The sequence below is a fragment of the Oryx dammah genome, unplaced genomic scaffold, assembly GCF_014754425.2.
Source record: "Oryx dammah isolate SB20612 unplaced genomic scaffold, SCBI_Odam_1.1 HiC_scaffold_15, whole genome shotgun sequence".
NCBI classification, from domain to species: Eukaryota; Metazoa; Chordata; class Mammalia; order Artiodactyla; family Bovidae; genus Oryx; species Oryx dammah.
Window position 1 is genome coordinate 13,168,959 of NW_024070199.1, and position 19,794 is coordinate 13,188,752.

Sequence of the window (19,794 nt, forward strand, 5' to 3'; positions counted from 1 at the left end):
CAAAAGCATCAATTCTTCAGTGCTCAGACTTCTTCACAGTCCAACTCTCATCCATACATGACCACAGGAAAAACCATAGCCTTGACTAGATGGACCTTAGTCGGCAAAGTAATGTCTCTGCTTTTCAATATACTATCTAGGTTGGTCATAACTTTTCTTCCAAGGAGTAAGCGTCTTTGAATTTCATGGCTGAAATCACCATCTGCAGTGATTTTGGAGCCCCCCAAAATAAAGTCTGACACTGTTTCTACTGTTTCCCCATCTATTTCCCATGAAGTGATGGGACCAGATGCCATGATCTTCATTTTCTGAATGTTGAGTTTTAAGCCAACTTTTTCACTCTCCTCTTTCACTTTCATCAACAGGCTTTTTAGCTACTCTTCAATTTCTGCCATAAGGGTGGTGTCATCTGCATATCTGAGGTTATTGATATTTCTCCCGGCAATCTTGATTCCAGCTTGTGTTTCTTCCAGCCCAGCATTTCTCATGATGTACTCTACATATAAGTTAAATAAGCAGGGTGACAATGTACAGCCTTGACGTACTCCTTTCCCTATTTGGAACCAGTCTGTTGTCCCATGTCCAGTTCTAACTGTTGCTTCCTGACCTGCATACAGATTTCTCAAGAGGCAGGTCAGGTGGTCTGGTATTCCCACTTCTTTAAGAATTTTCCAGAGTTTTTTTGTGGTCCACACAGTCAAAGGCTTTGGCATAGTCAATAAGGCAGAAATAGATGTTTTTCTGGAACTCTCTTGCTTTTTCCATGATCCAGCGGATGTTGGCAATTTGATCTCTGATTCCTCTGCCTTTTCTAAAACTGCCTTGAACATCAGGGAGTTCACAGTTCACGTATTGCTGAAGTCTGGCTTGGAGAATTTTGAGCATTACTTTACTAGCATGTGAGATGCGTGCAATTGTCCGGTAGTTTGAGCATTCTTTTGCATTGTCTTTCTTTGGAATTGGAATGAAAACTGACCTTTTCCAGTCCTGTGGCCACTGCTGAGGTTTCCACATTTGCTGGCATATTGAGTGCAGCATTTTCACAGCATCATCTTTCAGGATTTGAAATAGCTCAACTGGAATTCCATCACCTCCACTAGCTTTGTTCGTAGTGATGATTTCTAAGGCTCACTTGACTTCACATTCCAAGATGTCTGGTTCTAGATTAGTGATCACATCATGATTATCTGGGTAGTGAAGATCTTTTTTGTACAGTTCTTCCATGTATTCTTGCCACCTCTTCTTAATATCTTCTGCTTCTGTTATGTCCATACCATTTCTGTCCTTTACCGAGCCCATCTTTGCATGAAATGTTCTCTTGGTATCTCTAATTTTCTTAAAGAGACCTCTAGTCTTTCCCATTCTGCTGTTTTCCTCTATTTCTTTGCATTGATCGCTGAAGAAGGCTTTCTTGTCTCTTCTTGCTATTCTTTGGAACTCTGCATTCAGATGCTTATATCTTTGCTTTTCTCCTTTGCTTTTCACTTCTCTTCTTTTCACAGCTATTTGTAAGGCCTCCCCAGACAGCCATTTTGCGTTTTTGCATTTCTTTTCCATGGGGATGATCTTGATCCCTGTCTCTTGTACAATGTCACGAACCTCATTCCATAGTTCATCAGTCACTCTATCTATCAGATCTAGACCCTTAAATCTATTTTTCACTTCCACTGTATAATCATAAGGGGTTTGATTTAGGTCATACCTGAATGGTCTAGCGGTTTTCCCTACTTTCTTCAATTTAAGTCAGAATTTGTCAATAAGGAGTTATGATCTGAGCCACAGTCAGCTCCTGGTCTTGTTTTTGTTGACTGTAGAGAGCTTCTCCATCTTTGGCTGCAAAGAATAGAATCAATCTGATTTCGGTGTTGACCATCTGGTGATGTCCATGTGTAGAGTCTTCTCTTGTGTTGTTGGAAGAGGGTGTTTGCTATGACCAGTGCATTTTCTTGGCAAAACTCTATTAGTCTTTGCCCTGCTTTATTCCGCAATCCAAGGCCAAATTTGCCTGTTACTCCAGGTGTTTCTTGACTTCCTACTTTTGCATTCCAGTCCCCTATAATGAAAAGGACATCTTTTTTGGGTGTTAGTTCTAAAAGATCTTGTAGGTCTTCATAAAACTGTTCAACTTCAGTTTCTTTAGCATTACTGGTTGGGGCATAGACTTGGATTACTGTGATATTGAATGGTTTGCCTTGGAGATGAACAGAGATCATTCTGTCGTTTTTGAGATTGCATCCAAGTACTGCATTTCAAACTCTTTTGTTGACCATGATGGCTACTCCATTCTTGTAGGTAACCATAATTTCTTAAATATTATTCTTTTGGCATAAATCATCCATCTTTAAAATATCTTAATACTTTCTTATTTGAACTTGTTCTTTTTTTTTTTTTTAATAATTCCATGTTCCCACAAATACCCATAATCATTCATTCTTGCACAGATCCAGGAGTCTATATCTAACTTAGCACTACTCACAATGTTAGTACCAGTAGTCTACAAAAGAGATATTTCATATTCTTCAGTCTTTACATGTCACACTTTAAGCTTCACTCCTCCAGAAATATTATCCTAAGAAAACACTTTAACAAAGATGCTTTGCTCTCGAAAAAAGGATAGAAGCGAGCCAACTCAGAAACAGAGTGGTGGCCAGGGGTAGGGGTGCAGCATAATAAGGATTCTGAGAATGTAAAATATGCTGACTGTATGGCATAATAGAAATTTGCTAAGAGAATAGAAGTGAAATGTTCTCACCAAAAAATAAATAAATAAGTAAATATGTGAAGTAATAGGATTTGAAAATTAAGCAGATGAGGAAAATACCTTCACAATGTAAACATATATCAAATCACTGCAATGTATACATTAAATATCTTACAATTTTAAATATAAATTATACCTCAATAAAGCTGAAGAAAAAAGAACTTTTGGTCTGACTTGATTCTCAACTACAGATTTAGAGAAACTCAAGGCTCTCCATTGTCAGCTCAGAAAATCCTTATGGAGTTTTTCTTACACTGCTGCCCATAACATTTTTGGCTTTTATTGATACTTGTCATTTTAACAACCATTGGTAAACTGTTTCTTTTCATTGTCAGTCTCTGTGGGAGTATCATTTTATTGTTTAACACCAAATATTTTCAAAATGTGTTCCAATAGATTCTAACAGTCTTTAATGTCAAAAATTCTACTTATCTCCAATCTAATGAAATGTTTTCTTGGGTCCCTGACCTCTGTGAGAATTTAGAAATATAGATCTTTTCACACAAAATTCAAGATCATAGGGAAGATGGAAGGAAAAACAAAGAAGAACAGGAAAAGAAGAAGAGAAAACACCAACCTGTACTTCACTGCTTTTCACTATGCTCCACTCAGGTAAAACAGCAGAGGACTGTGAAAGGACATTTTACCCAAACATTCATAGCATATCTCATGCTCTTAAACATGTTTATGTTGTTTTAACACAAAAGTTATTTCCATAAAGTTACCTACCACTGGATGAAATTGGGGCCCTGGAAACTGAAGTGTAATAGACATGACAATAGTCATTATCATGTAATTCTGTAGTGTTTACATAGTCACCCTCCAAAAGCTCCATTAAAACAAACAAACAAACAAACAAAAAAAAACTAAATAAGATCTCTTTCTCTCTTCACAGCAAAACTTGCTTTTATTCACAACTTACATTCTTGGTTCTCTCATCTGCAAGGATTATTATTATTATTATTATTTTTTGATGAAGCTTCTTGGGCTGTTTTGCAATTCTATGTCTATGTACTTCAACTTGAGCCTTAACATATCAAAACCCGTTTTGTGTAGAAATTGAAGCTTGCACCCTGAAACCAGAAATATTCAGATAAGGCAGTTCTGAGCAGTCTTGAATGAAGTATTTAGCTATCTTAAAATATTGTAGCCTTGCCTTTAAACAAAGGATAACAAAGTTGTACTTGATAAAAATAAACCCACCCTGCACAGAGCCTTGACTTTGTTATCAACATTACCCATAATAGATAGAGATGCTTATTAGACGTTAAAATAACACACAATTCCATTACATCTTTCAGATCTAAATTCCCTTACCACAAATGAAAATAATAAAGTTGAAAATATATGCACACTACCCTCTAAATTATATCACAAGTCTATCAGTCAGCTTTCACTGAGAGTTGGTACACTGCCAGTTATTTGAAAAGTCTCTGCTTGACTGACTTCTTTCACAGAATATGAGTATATACTTTCTGTTTATAGAAGCTCGTTCATATTGCATCACTCCCTGGCATTCTCATTGTTGCTATAATGTGATCATAATTTAGTGGCCCAGTGTATTGGAGAGACATAGTGGCTACTCCCTGCTGAAAGTTTTATAAGGGGTGCTTTTCTTCTGCTGTAAAGAAGCTTTGTTATAGAATTAAGAAAAATTACCCAAGTCTCAGCAGAAAAATGAGGGTGACTTTTTAAACAAGGTTTCAGGGACTCCTGTCATTTTCTTATTTTTGCCTGTGGGAGGTATCTGGAGGATGGTGGAAGAAGCATTGGTTTTAGTGCCAGAAAATGCAAGATTGAAAGAGTGTTCTGTCTTTTACAGTCTATGTAACCTGGAGCATAATTGTAGGCTAACTATAGATTTTTCCAATCTTAATTTCCTATGAGTAGGAAGAAATTAAGAAGAAGTGGCAAGAATACAGAGGAAAACTATACAAAAATGGTTCATAAAGACGTGGATAACTACAATGATGTGGTCACTCACTTAGAGCCAGATATCCTTGGATGTGAAGTCAATGGCCTTCAGAAGCATTACTACAAACAAAGTTAGTCAAGGTAATGGAATTCCAGCTGAAATATTTAAAATACTAGAAGATGATGTTATTAAAGTGCTACACTCAATATGCCAACAAATTTGGAAAACTCAGCAGTGGCTGTCGGACTGGAAAAGGTCAGTTTTCATTTCAATCCCAAACAAGAGCAATGCCAAAGAACATTCAAGCTACCATACAATCACACTCATTTTTTATGCTAGTAAGGTTATGCTCTCTTTCCTTCAGGCTAGCCTTAAGTATGTGAACCAAGAAGTTCCTGTCATAAAAGCTGGTTTTAGGAAAGGTAGAGGAAACAGAGATGACCAGCATTCATTGGATTATAGAGAAAGCAAGAGAATTCCAGAAAAACATCTACTTCTGCTTCATTGACTACTCTAAAGCCTGTGACTGTGTGAATCACAACACACTGTGGAACATTCTTAAAGAGATGAGAATACCAGACCACCTTACCTGTCTCCTAAGAAACATGTATATCAGTCAGGAAGCAACAGTTAGAACTCAACATGGAACAATTGACCAGTTCCAAATTGGGAAAGGAGTCTGACAAGGCTGTATATTGTCACCCTGCTTATTTAACTTGTATGCAGTGTACATCATGCAAAATATCTGGCTAGATGAATTATAAGCTGGGATCAAGGTTGCTGGGAGAAATATCAATAACCTCAGATATGCAGATGATACCACCCTACTGAGGCTTCACTGGTGGCTCAGATGGTAAAGAATCTGCCAGCAATGCTCGAGACCAGGGTTCAGTCCTTGGGTTGGGAAGCTCACCTGGAGAAGGGAATGGCAATCCACTCCAGTCTTCTTGCCTAGAGAATTCCAGGGACAGACGAGCCTGCATGGCTAGCATCTATGTGGTTGCAAATAGGCAGACATGACTGAGACTCACACACACACACAGTACCCTAATGGCAGAAAGTGGAGAGGAACTAAAGAGCCTCTTGATGAAAGTGAAAGAGGAGGGGGAAAGACAAGAGTGAAAAAATTGGCTTAAAATTCATCATTCAAAAAACTAAGATCATGACATCCAGTCCCATCACTTCACGGCAAACAGAAGGGGAAAAGTTGGAAGCAAAAAGTGGCAGATTTTCTTTTCTTGGGCTCCAGAATCACTGTGGACAGTAACAGCAACTGTGAAAGTAAAAGACATTTACTTCTTGGAAGGAAAGCTATGACAAATTTAGACCTCATATTAAAAAGCAGAGATGTCAGCTTGACAAAGGTTCATATAGTTAAAGCTATGGTTTCTCCAGTAGTCATGGATAGATATGAGAGTTGGACTGTAAAGAAGGTTGAGTGCCTTAGAGTCAATGCTTTAGAACTGTGATGCTGGAGAAGACTCTTGAGAGTCCCTTGGGCTGCAAGAAAATCCAACCAGCCCATCCTAAATGAGATCAGTCCTGAATATTCACTGGAAGGACTGATGCTGAAGCTGAAGCTCCAATACTTTGACCACCTGATGCAAAGCCAACTTATTGAAAAAGACCCTGATGCTGGGGAAGATTGAGGGCAGGAGAAGGGGGTGATGGAGAAAGAGATGGTTGGATGGCATTACTGACTCAACAGACATGAATTTGAGCAAAGTCTGGGAGATAGTAGAGGACAAAGGAGCCTGGTGAGCTGCAGTCCATCGGATCAAAAAGAGTCAGACACAACTTAGCAACTGAACAACAAAGAAGGAAATATATATTGGTAAGCAAGAAAGATATAGCTCCTCTCATTATGGAGATATAGTCTAGCAGGCAAGATAGGAAGCGAAGTAGTAGTTAACATTTTGATGTGTGTCAGGAACAGAAAGTGTAGAATTAAATGGTGATGTTTAGTGATCAGTATGTCACAAAAGCTATCCCTGAGGAAGTAACAAGTAAGCTGAGCGCTAAAGATAAGTTGATGCTAAGCAAGTAAAGAAAAGTAGTGGGCAGATGAGAATAAATCCCATCTTCACACTCCTAGAAAGGACTCATTTTTCCTATAGCCCTGGTAACAAGTAGCCCCTAAAATATGTTTTAAACTCTTTCATTTAATCAGCAAAGACAACTCACCTTAATAAATGTCTTCTTACAACTTGATGAACCATTGACAGTTCCTCACATGTAAGTCAGCCAGTTAGGAATGAAAACACTCCAGTAAAAAAAGTATTTTATGTGCCAACCAATCAAAAATTTCTCCATTCAAGCATTTAAATATTCATAATATGATTCACTGAAAATCCAACCGACCAATTTGGTCTAATACAGGTGCCTGAAAATCCACCAATCCCTGAAATCTACACATTCCTAAAACTCTATATAACATCAATAATCTGTTCAGCTCAGAGAAATTATGTCTAAGCTACATTAGTCTCCTTTGCTAGAGAAAGCAAAACGTCTAGTTCTTTTCTTTTTTATTCCCCCAGATGTTGAATAATGGTCTATCATTCTTTGTCATAAGTGAAAGAGTGTGGCATATTTGATGAAGGGGATAAAAGTCCAGCAGAGCTAGATGGTAACAAACCTAGGGAAATCAGCTGAGGGTTTAGTCTACAACAATGCTGAGAAGGGCTTTGTAAGCCATGCAAGTGATCTTGGACTTCATCTTAGAGCAATGGAACATCAAAGATGTTCAATCCATAGATGGAATGGTCATACATCTTTTATATATATATATATATATATTGATATTGACAACTGGTGACTCAGATGGTAAAGCATCTGCCTGCAATGCGGGGGACCTGGGTTTGATCTCTGGGTCAAGTAGATCCCCTGGAGAAGAAAATGGCAACCCACTGCCTAACTCCAGTACTCTTGCCTAGAAAATTCCATGGATGGAGGAGCCTGGTAGGCTACAGTCCATGGGGTGGCAAAGAGTTGGACATGATTGAGTGACTTCACTTTCTTTCTTTCTATGGCTGTATTGTGGGAATGGTATAAGATGCATAGATGGAGAGAGAGCAATGAAGAGCTGTATTAGCAGTTGAGGTAATGGCCAATTAGAGCTTTTGCTTATTTTTGGAAAAGGGATGGATACATGCAGAGGTATTAAAGAAAATCATAGAATAGAATGAGCTTAGTAACTTACTGAAGTTTTAGAGTAAGGAGGGAGAAAGAGCAGTTCTGAGTTCTGGTCTGTGGAGCTGGATCATTGCTGTCACCATTTTCTGAGGTCAGGAAACACTGCAGATAAAGTATTTTTAGGAAAGTCATATCAGTGTAGTTTGTGTGCTTATCTGCTAAGTTGCTTCAGATGAGTCCAACTCTTCGTGATGGTAGCCCACCAGACTCTTCTGTTCACTAGATTCTCCAGGCAAGAATACTGGAGTAGCTTGCCATGCCCTCCTCCAGAGGCTCTTCCTGACTCAGGGATCAAACCCACGTCTCTTGCACTGACAAGCAGGTTCTTTAGTACTTGCGTCACCCGGGAAGCCCATCAGCGTAGTATAGATTGAGTTTGAAAAGGCAAGCAAGTGGAGACGTTTAGTAGGAAGCTGGGGTTCAGAAGAGAGGGCTTAGTTGAAGATGTCAATATAATATGTCCTATTGTCACTCCAAAATTCTGTGATCATTAAGTGTTTCGGAGAACTGATACCTAGAGATACGTTCTAATATTTTCTTCCATGGTGCAGATAAAGCCATTGTTTTTCTCTTTCTCCTCCTTTTTCCATAACCACACCAGTCTCTTGCAGAGACTCTAGCCCAAATTTGAATAAGCACATATCTGTACCCATTGCTGAAGCTCAGAAGGATTATGGGCTTGGGGAATGCTGGTTCTTTCAGTGTTCTGGTGGTTGGAGGCTCCAAGTCATTCAAATTAGGTTTATCAGAGGACCAAAAAAGAAAGAAACTGTAATGAGAAGGGAATCCAGCAAAGACTGCAAAGGCTATACAATGCTGATTTGGTGCCTCTCCATGATCCTTTTAAACATCTCTGAAGAGTAATTATCATGATGTGCAAGGTCTGAAAGAATTTGTGGTATAAATTGGGTAACAAACTTAATTCTGAGCCAGGTTTGTTGTGGAAGAACATGATTAACACAAAATATGGAGCTCAGAAGAGCCATAGGAAAGTTAATATGAGAACTGTTAAGAAATGATAGAGGTTTGGAGTTCTAGAGATTGTGGAATCAGAAGTTCAGTTTCAGTCAAACTAGATCTAGGCTGTACTTCTCTTCATCTTTTTGTTTGAAAACTCAGCTTTTAGAACTGAGCCCACAGAAAAAGCCCGAACTTCACCTCAACAGTTGATTTATCCCCAAATGATGTAACCTTTTTGTAGCAAGCTCTTGGTACCAATATTATTCCCAGCCACAGGAACCATCTAAGAGTAAAAGGCTTATCTTTTCAAATTATAGGATTTTTTGTTTTTTTAATGAAGCCAAATCCTTTGGGAGGAATTTAAAAGTTGCTCTGTCCAGCTCATCTCAAAATTCTCTTCAGAGCTCTTGTCTAATGGCTCTTCTCTTGGGTGGAAAGGGTACGGGTATGAAAAACCTGAAGCTTTATATCTTCCCAAGAAAACCCCTCAAATAGAGTCCTCAGCAACTTTCCAGATAACATGGGAGTGTTTCCTCTGAATTGCAAATAACAAGGAAACAGATAAACTCAACTGATTTTCTAAAAGAATTACAAAAGAGATTTTCTACTGAAATTATGCAGACCTCTGAATTCCAATTTAGGAATACAGAAAATAACATTTTTGAAATATAAACTTTAAAAAATTACTATAAATTTATATTTAATAGTATATCTAACAAGATATTTCCCATCAACATTTTGTAAGGTTTTAGTGATGGATTAAAATTTTAATATCAAGTCAGTATGTTGAAATGTATAAACTCTTAGATGTGTAATTTTAAATGAGATGTCTCCCTTCTAAAAGGGTATACAAATAAACTGCTTCATTCGTATGACCTAAAATATTTCTTCTTTTTTCTTTAGCCTATTAATTATGACCTTTCTCAAAATTATGATATTCTAAAACCTTTAAGAAAATATCAATAACTTTGTTGAAACTTAGTGTTGGAATATCATTCTTAAAGTGTTAACTGTTCTTCCTTCATTGACTTTTTCTCTTTAATCTAATACCATCACAGATTACATAATGTTTGATCAACAGTATCTTGTGGCAACTAAGTTATAGTGCTGGTTTTTCTCAACTCAGACTGTCTGGAGCCTTGTTCCATCAAGAGGTAACTTTGCACTTAACACCTTAATGGTCTTAACAAAAAAGAGTTGAAGCGAAATGGAGATCTTCTGTGGTGGGAGTGATTAAAGACAGACATACAAATGCATTTGGTGCCAGATTTGATTACCATAAATGAGTAAAATTAAAGCAAACATTTTATCATCTCCCGTTACACAGTTACTCCCTTGAGTGTAATTAAGACAAATGGGTAGAAGACACTAATGGCAAAATTTTACTTAGTTCTCAAGGCAAGTTGAAAACTCACAACAAAAATAACTGCAGATCGGAAATAGTTACTATTTAGTTATCATTTCTAATTATTATATAAACTGGAATAATCCCTTTTATTCTCTCCCGCATCTTGTGTCAAATCAGAAACATTTAAGTCCCATCTCCTGCACCAAGCTTTATTTGAGTATAGCACTGCTTACATGGAGACAGTTTGAATTAGCAAAAAAGGAATTGGCTTTTGAATTTAGATAACAGAAAGTCTGCATCTTACTAGCTAAATTATGTTGACCCACTTAGTGAAAACACTGTTTCTTTGAACTTCAGTTTCTTTGTCTAAGCAATAGGAATTATAATAATACCCAATCATATTAATCCCACAAGATGGCTGTGAGTAGCAAATGTAATGTAAGAGATAATAATCAATGAATGGTAAACCAGTATATACAATTAAATCATCAATTATTGACCTCTTACCCTCTTTATCTCTAAATTTTATAATATTCTTATAATAAGATGATTGCCATTGTAAATTCAAAATCCAAACAGCAAATATTTACCCAAAATCTGTTATATGAATCACAGAGCTAAAATCTTGTGAGGACTCAATAGCTCCTTTACATTGTGTTGGAGTCATTTATTCAGGTAACATGTGTATTATTCATTTTTATGTCCCAAATGTCTATTCCAAAATGTGGTAAATTCAATGGCTCAATAACGAGTAAACAAATATATCAAAGAATAGTAAAAATGCATCTTACTGATTGATTTCAGCAACAATACTAGGCAAATAAAATATATGTTACTGAAAAAAAATTCAAAGGTTAAAAAATAAGCTCAAAGTTAAAAAAAATATCAGTCAATGACAAAGTGGTATTATGTTAAATCAACCTAATAAATTATTTGCTAAGATACTGTTCAAATTGTTTGGATTTGGTATATAATTCTACTTGGAATAGGATTCTCCTAATCAATGCATAACCCAAACAGTAAATGAAATAAAATATATGAAAATACTATAGTCCTTAGCTTTGCATCCAAATGCATATCATGAGTTGCTGCACATTATGTATTTTATCTACAGAAATCCCTGGCTTTGAATCAGAGACATTTTAACATTAAAAAAAAATCTATGAAATTCATTAGCTTTTGGCAGGATTGCTCATACATTTGTTTAATATATGGATACCCCATAACCATTTTAATAGATAGCTGTTCATGGCATGTAAATTAAAGCATCACTTTTGTCTGCCTTCACTCTGGTATACTGAGTTCTAAATACAAAGACTACTTGGTCATAAAGGCTTGGTAAGTATTAGCTAATTTTTAAAGATGTTAATTTGTGAATACTATATTCCTTTATTTGTCTTTTCCTTCTTTTCTTTAATTAATTCCCAGGTACCAAGTGCCTTCATATTAAACCTGATCTGTCCAGAATCCTCACTGTATTGATACCCACATCCAACTCTTACCTACATCCAGCCTTCTTACAAAAGATACCTTTAGCTCTTGATTTTATGTTTTTTCAATTGAATTCTTGAAAGCCTTCTGTCTCATATGTCCAGACTTTGCTTGTGACAGTGCTGATAAGAGTTGTTCACTGGCATATCTTTCAGCATATTTTCATCTTGCTCTTTTATCTGTACAATGAAAGACAGAGTTGAACTTAGTGATTTCTAAGACTTTTCATTTGGATATTGCCATGCTTCTTTCCATACTACTGTTTTGGAGCTTGCCTTAAAGTTTCTCAAATATATTGGATTGGCCAAAAAGTCCATTTGGATTTTTCCATAAGATGTTGCAGAAAATCCTGAACCAACTTTTTGGCCAACCCAATAACTTTGCATGTTTCATGGACTAACAGTTATAACAGAATTTGAAGATGCTATTTACATCTTTGACTTACCAGTCATCCCATCTCTGAATACTTATTCTGACATGAGAAAGATGTGTTAATTAGCTGATGCTTGTGACTGTTCAGTTCAGTTCAGTCACTCAGTCATGTCCAACTTTTTGTGACCCCATGGACTGCAGCACACCAGGCCCCCCTGTCTATCGCCAACTACTGGAGTTACCCAAACTCATGTCTATTGTGTCGGTGATGCCATCCAGCCATCTCATCCTCTGTTGTCCCCTCCTCCTCCTGCCTTCAATCTTTCCCAGCATCAGGGTCTTTTCCAGTGAGTCAGTTCTTTGCATCAGGTGGCCAAATTATTGGAGTTTCACTTTCAGCATTAGTCCTTCCAATGAATATTCAGGACTGATTTCCTTTAAAATGGACTGGTTGGATCTCCTTGCAGTCCAAGGGACCCTAAAGAGTCTTCTCCAACATCACAGTTCAAAAGCATCAATTCTTCAGTGCTCAGCTTTCTTTATTGTCCAACTCTCACATCCATACATGACTACTGGAAAAACCATAGCTTTGACTAGATGCATCTTTGTTGGCAAAGTAATGCCTCTGCTTTTTAATATGCTGTCTAGGTTGGTCATAGGTTTTCTTCCAAGGAGCAAGCATCTTTTAATTTCATGGCTGCAGTTACCATCTGCAGTGATTTTGGAGCCCCCCCAAATAAAGTCTCTCACTGTTTCTCAATCTATTTGCCATGAAGTAATGGGACCAGATGCCACGATCTTGGTTTTCTGAATGTTGAGCCTCAAGCCAACTTTTTCACTCTCCTGTTTCATTCTCATCAGAAGATTCTTTAGCTCCTCTTCACTTTCTGCCATAAGGGTGGTGTCATCTGCATATCTGAGGTTATTGATATTTCTCCCGTCAATCTTGATTCCAGCTTGTGCTTTACCCAGCCCAGCGTTTCTCATGATGTACTCTGCATATAAGTTAAATAAGCAGGGTGACAATATACAGCCTTGATGTACTCCTTTCCCACTTTGGAACTAGTCTGTTGTTTCATGTTCAGTTCTAATTGTTGCTTTCTGACCAGCATACAGATTTCTCAGGAGGCAGGTCAGGTGGTCTGGTATTCCCATCTCTTTAAGAATTCTCCACAGTTTGTTGTGATCCACACAGTCAAAGGCTTTGGCATAGTCAATAAAGCAGAAGTAGATGCTTTTCTGGAACTCTCTTGCTTTTTTGATGATCTAGTGGGTGTTGGCAATTTGATATCTGGTTCCTCTGCCTTTTCTAAATTTAGCTTTTGAAACTTTTTCTCACAGGGCTATGGTGGTTGTTAAGTCACTAAGTCATGTCTGACACCTAGTAACCCCATGGACTACAGCAGGCCAGGCCTTTCTGTCCCTTACTGTCTCTGAGTTTGCCCAAGTTCATGTCCATTGAATCGGTGATACCATCCAACCATCTCATCCTCTGCTGTCCTTTCCTGCTTTTGCTTCAGTCTTTCCCAGCATCAGGGTCTTTTCCAGTGAGTTGACTATTCACAACAGGTGGCTAAAGTATTGGACCTTCGGCTTCAGCATCAGTCCTTCCAATGAGTATTCAGGGTTGATTTCCTTTAGGATTGACTGGTTTGATCTCCTTGCTGTCCAAGGGACTTTCAAGAGTCTTCTCCTGCATCACAATTTGAAAGCATCAATTCTTTGGTGCTCAGCCTTCTTTATGGTCCAACTCTCACATCTGTACATGGCTACTGGAAAGACCACAGGTTTAACTAGATGGACGTTTGTTGGCAAAGTTATGTCTTTGCTTTTTAATATGCTATCTAGGTTTGTCATAGCTTTCCTTCCAAGAAGCAGTTGTCTTATTTCATGGCTGCAATCACCATCCACAGTGAATTTGGAGCCTAAGAAGAGAAAATCTGTCACTGCCAAGTATAATTCCAACCACTGGTTCTACACATATTCTATGTACATGAAGTTTGTTTGCAAATTAGAAGTTGGAAGTCCTGTGCTTCTGGGGTTTCTCTTATTCAAGGTTAATCTCTTCTCATATAAAATCCTATAACTCAATATACCATAGTTAAAAGAAGCAGTGTGGTATAACGAAGTAGCACAGGGCTGGAGGTTGTATTTGAAATCCAGATCTAAGTAACAGCTGTTTGACCTGGAGTTGATACTTAGCATATGCAAATTGCCTTCTTTAGTGTCTGGAACACGGTCGTCATAATGTTTCTTTTTGCCCTAAAGCACAACTAGTCACTTCCTTTACCAAGCTCGAATGGTTCTTTGTTCACATCTCTGTTAGAGACACTACATGTTGCTGCTGCTAAGTTGCGTCAGTCGTGTCCAACTCTGTGTGACCCCATGGATGGCAGCCCACCAGGCTCCCCCATCCCTGGGATTCTCCAGGCAAGAACACTGGAGTGGGTTGCCATTTCCTTCTCCAATGCATGCAAGTGAAAAGTGAAAGTGAAGTCGCTCAGTCGTGTCCGACTCTTCGGGACCCCATGGACTGCAGCCTACCAGGCTCCTCCGTCCACGAGATTTTCCAGGCAAGAGGACTGGAGTGGGGTGCCATCGCCTTCTCTGAGAGACACTACACACTATATTGTAATTATACTTTTCTTTATATGGATCTTTATACTGTACCCTTTACTAGAGAATTTTGAGTTCAAGACTCTACATTATTTATCCTTTTATCTACAGGGTTTTGCAGGAAGCATGATTTTACTCTTTGTTGTCAATAATTATTATTTGTTATGGATCTTTGTTTTTAATAATAATTGCATTATTTTTAATGTGATTAAGGTATCACTTCTGGTACACAGTCGTATCCAACTCTGACCCCATGGACTAGCCCGCCAGGCTCCTCTGCCCACGGCAGTCTCCAGGCAAGAACGCTGGAGTGGACTGCCCTTTCCTCCTCCAGGGGATCTTCCCAACCCAGGGCTCAGACCAGCGTCTCTGGTATCTCCTGTATTGCCAGGTGAGTTCTTTACCGCTAGTGCCACCAACGTTATACAGGCACCACAAAGGAGCAAAAGACGCTTTCTTGTTTCCCTAGATTTTGTATCCGTCTTCATTGAATTCTTTTTCATTTCCAGTCACTAAGGATCTTTCACATGGACTGGTATGTGAGTTTAGGAAAAAAAAAAAAAGAGAGAGAGAGCGAGCTATTGTCTCATAGCGTCTCGCCATTTGGGGTGTAATATTTGGTGATATATGGCATATGTCTCCTAATGAAGTGACAGGAGAATCACAGGCTGGTTTCTCAGCAGCCTTGCAGATTAGTTGTGGAGACGCAGTGTGGCATAAACCTTCCTTTTCTCAGACTGGCATCTGCCCCTCGCTCTTTCTGCTGAGCCCCCTCACACTTCTCTCTCGTTCACACACACATCCACACGCGCACATGCACACACTGGATGCCAGTTGCATTATGCAGCATCCCAAACTCTTGTTATATGCCATTTGTGGCGTGTTGAGTCTTATTTAGGGATTATCTTTTTCTATATACAATCATGTCACTATGATATCCTATAGCTAGTCAATTTAACTTGTAGGTTGAGAGAGAAGTGTTTATCAAATCACATATCTGGGAAATGAAAACAATAGTTGTTATGGCTTTTCAAAGGGTCCTGGTGGTTCAGAAGGTAAAGGATCTGCCTGCAGTGCAGGAGACCTGGGTTTGATCCCTGCATCAGGAAGATCCCCTAGAGAAGGAAATGGCAACCTGCTCCAGTATTCTTGCCTGGGAAATCCCATGGACAGAGGAAACTGGCAAGCTACACTCTATAGGGTAGCACAGAGTCAGACGTGACTGAGCAACTAACACTGGGCTTTTCAGACTTAATATTTACTGAACAATAACATACAATGCAAGCAGTTTAACATATTGCAGCCATCTCCTCCCTTCACCATTAATCATTTCTAATCAGTCATCCATGCTCTTTCCAAAGGGATAATTCTAAAACACAAATTTAAGTGTCCCTTACTTTTAAAAAAAAATAGTGCTTAATACTTTCTTAATGCCTTCAGGATAAAGTTCAAATTTCTTAGAATTAAATACGACTCACTTTTATATATATTCAGCCCTCTTAAACTCCCAAAACTTAGACACACATAAGCACTCGTACCCTAAATTTTAGTCACATGGCAAACCCTGATCATTGTTCCAAAACTTTTCCATGTTCATTTGCACCTTTGACATTTCCCTTTGTTCATATTCTTGCTTGGGATAAGATATCCTTCTTGTTCTCATCTGAATAATTTTTACTAATTCTTCAAAATTTGAACCACCTAGCCAAGGCCTTACAAAACACAGTAGTAGATATTTTCATGGCTTAAAAGTATCAGCGCCTCTATATTCTCCTGACATGACCACTCCTGACCTGACATTTGCACTAAGGTATTTGAACAGGTGTCTGAAGAATTGTATTTGCTTCTGTTGAGATTGCCACACAACCTATATACATAATCCTTGTTGTATCACAGCAAACTGCTTAGGAGTTCAACCTCCTACACCCTAATGATTATAATTAGAACTTGTTACCATCTTACCATGAGGGGCCATTAGGACTGATTTCCTAATGCACTACCAATCCTTTTGATTCTGTTACCACAAAAAATCTCAGCCTTTCAGGTCATCTCTGATCCCTACAATGCTTTATATATTCTTTAATATGATTTAGATATCCTAGGCACAACTCCTTCCACTCAGCTCTCTGAAATGGACTGCCACCAGCAACATTCATTTGACCCCCTTCTTTCACTGATTTTAACCACTTCAGCCAAGCATGTTCATAGCCACACTCAAGGTTCACAAATCATTTTGACCACAACCTCCTAACTTTTCTTCTCACAACAGCTGTACCCTCACTCCAGTGATTCTTTTTTTTTAAATTAATTAATCATTTTAATTGGAGGCTAATTACTTTACAATATTGTAGTGGTTTTTGCCGCACACTTCAGTGATTCTTCAACTCTGTCATAGTCTTCATTTTTGACTGCATCATTTTTCTATTTTTCATACCAAGCAAGCATCATATGCTTTTGATTCTAAACACTACTATCCTCTCATTGTGTATTTCTTCCCTTTGAAAACTTGTCTGGTAAAACTCAAACAATCTTAATTCTGAGCTCTGAAACTATCCTATTTCTACTTCTGAACAGTTGAATATATTTCCAGGAAATATGCTGCCACTGACATGTTGTGTTGAATTTATGACTTTATGCTGCTAGGAGTTTTTAAAAGTTATCTATAGCTCCTTTGTCACTTGGTTCTCCATCTGATTCTCTGAAAAACTATATAAATATCTTCTCCTCCCTCTTTAAACTTCCAACATCCAATATTCTCGCCATCTTTCCAACTTACCTAATGCTTTAGCTTCTTATTTGACTGGGTAAATAGAGGCAACATGAAAAGAATTGCCATGTCTACCAGCCAAGAAGTGGATTAAAATTTTTGGTTTCTTCTCTTCTATTGTAACTATTGAATTGCCTCAGTTCTTGCTTAACATTTGCACTGTTTATTTTTTCCATTTTTATTGAAATAGAATTGATTGTTAACATTGTGTACATTCAATATGTACAAAATAATGATGATATATGTCTATACTGCAAAACAATTGCCACACCAAGTCCAGTTAACATATTCATCATCTCACATGTTTTTGCACATGATGTGAGCTTTTAAGATTCACTCTGTTAGTAACTTTCAAGTATACAATAGTGTTGTTAACTGTAGTTACCATGCTGTACGTTATAGCTCTGGAACTTACTGATTTTAATAACAGAAGTTTGTACACTTTGACCACCTTCATTCTTTTTTCCCACACTTCCCACCCCCGTCCCTTGGTACCACTAATCTGCTCTTTATTTCTATAGGTTTTTTTTTTTTTTTTAATGATTCCATATATATACGCCTCCTGAGAAATCTGTATGCAGGTCAAGAAGCAACAGTTAGAACTGGACATAGAACAACAGACTGGTGCCAAATTGGGAAAAGAGTATGTCAAGGCTATATATTGTCACCCTGCTTATTTAACTTATATGCAGAGTAAAATGCCAGGCTGGATGAAGCACAAGCTGGAATCAAGATTGCCGGGAGGAATATCAATAACGTAAGATACGCATGAAACCACCCTTATTGCAGAAAGCAAGGAAGAACTAAAGAGCCTCTTGATGAAAGTGAAAGAGGACTGCAAAAAAGCTGGCTTAAAACTCAACTTTCAGAAAACGAAGATTGTGATATCTGGTCCCATCACCTCATGACAAACAGATGGGAAAACAATGGAAACAGTGAGAGACTTTATTTTGGGGGGCTCCAAAATCACTGCAGATGGTGATTGCAGCCATGAAATTAAAAGAAGCTTGCTCCTTGGAAGAAAATCTATGACCAACCTAGACAGCATATTAAAAAGCAGAGACATTTCTTTACCAACAAAGGTCCATCTAGTCAAAGCTATGGTTTTCCCAGTGGTCATGTATGGATGTGAGAGTTGGACTATAGAGACCTGAGCACCGAAAATTGATGCTTTTGAACTATGACATTGGAGAAGACTGTTGAGAGTCCCTTGGGCTACAAGTAGATCCAACCAGTCCATCCTAACGGAAATCAGTCCTGAATATTCACGGGAAGGACTGATGTGGAAGATGAAACTCCAATACTTTGATGACCTGAAATGAAAAACCGACTTATTGGAAAAGATCCCGATGCTGGGGAAGATTGAAGGCGAGAGGAGAAGGGGACGATAGAGGATGAAATGGTTGGATGGCATTACTGACATGATGGACATGAGTTTGAGTAAGCTCCGGGAGTTGGTGATGGACAGGAAAGCCTGGCGTGCTGCAGTTCATGGGGTTGAAAAAGTCAGGCATGACTGAGTGACTAAACTGAATTGATATATAGATGAGGTCATAGAGATTTGCCCTTTTCTGATTACTTTTATTCTTTTATTCTATTTCACATCAAGCATTCAAGAGCTCTATTCTTATAATTGTTCTGTCTTAAATCAACAGATTTCCCCTTTTTAATAATTCAGCCCCTTCAGCATAAAAATACTGAATATTAGCCTCACATAGAGAACATTTTTCCACTCCACATCTTATTCTGTTATTACACTGTTTCTCTGCCCTTTATAGAAACTGTCTTTCTATTCCCTTTTAAGCATAATCTGATGAATCCCCAGAGACTGCTAATTTCTACTCTTCAGCAATGGAATCTTTAAATTTAGGTAGGCTTATGACCATTAAATATAGATGTCATCTTTTTATGCCTCCTTAGCAGCCAGGTAAGCTCCTTTAATTAGTTCTAGTCAAATAAATATAAGAAGGAAAAGAGATATGTGCATCTTTTGGAGCTAATGTGTACATGGTGGGGCCAAATTTCTTTTTCTCTGTTCAGCTCCTTGGACTGCATCCCAAGGGTAGCACGGCAGCAAAATTGGAAGCAGCCTGCTTATAGACCACTATGGCCCTGCAGTATTAGATTAGTACAAAACTTTTTATACTTGGATTTAATCTTAAAAAAAATTCTTCTGCTTTTGTTAAGCCACTATGGAGTCTCTTGATGGAGCCAAACCAAAATTCTAACCAATATGATATGCAAAATTACCTTCTTACATTTTAATGCAAAATACAAACATTTGGGATCCTAGGCAAATGTACTATCCTATGTAGTATCGTAGGATACTATCCTATCTTTTCTATACTCATCTGCTCCGTGGCATTAAATAG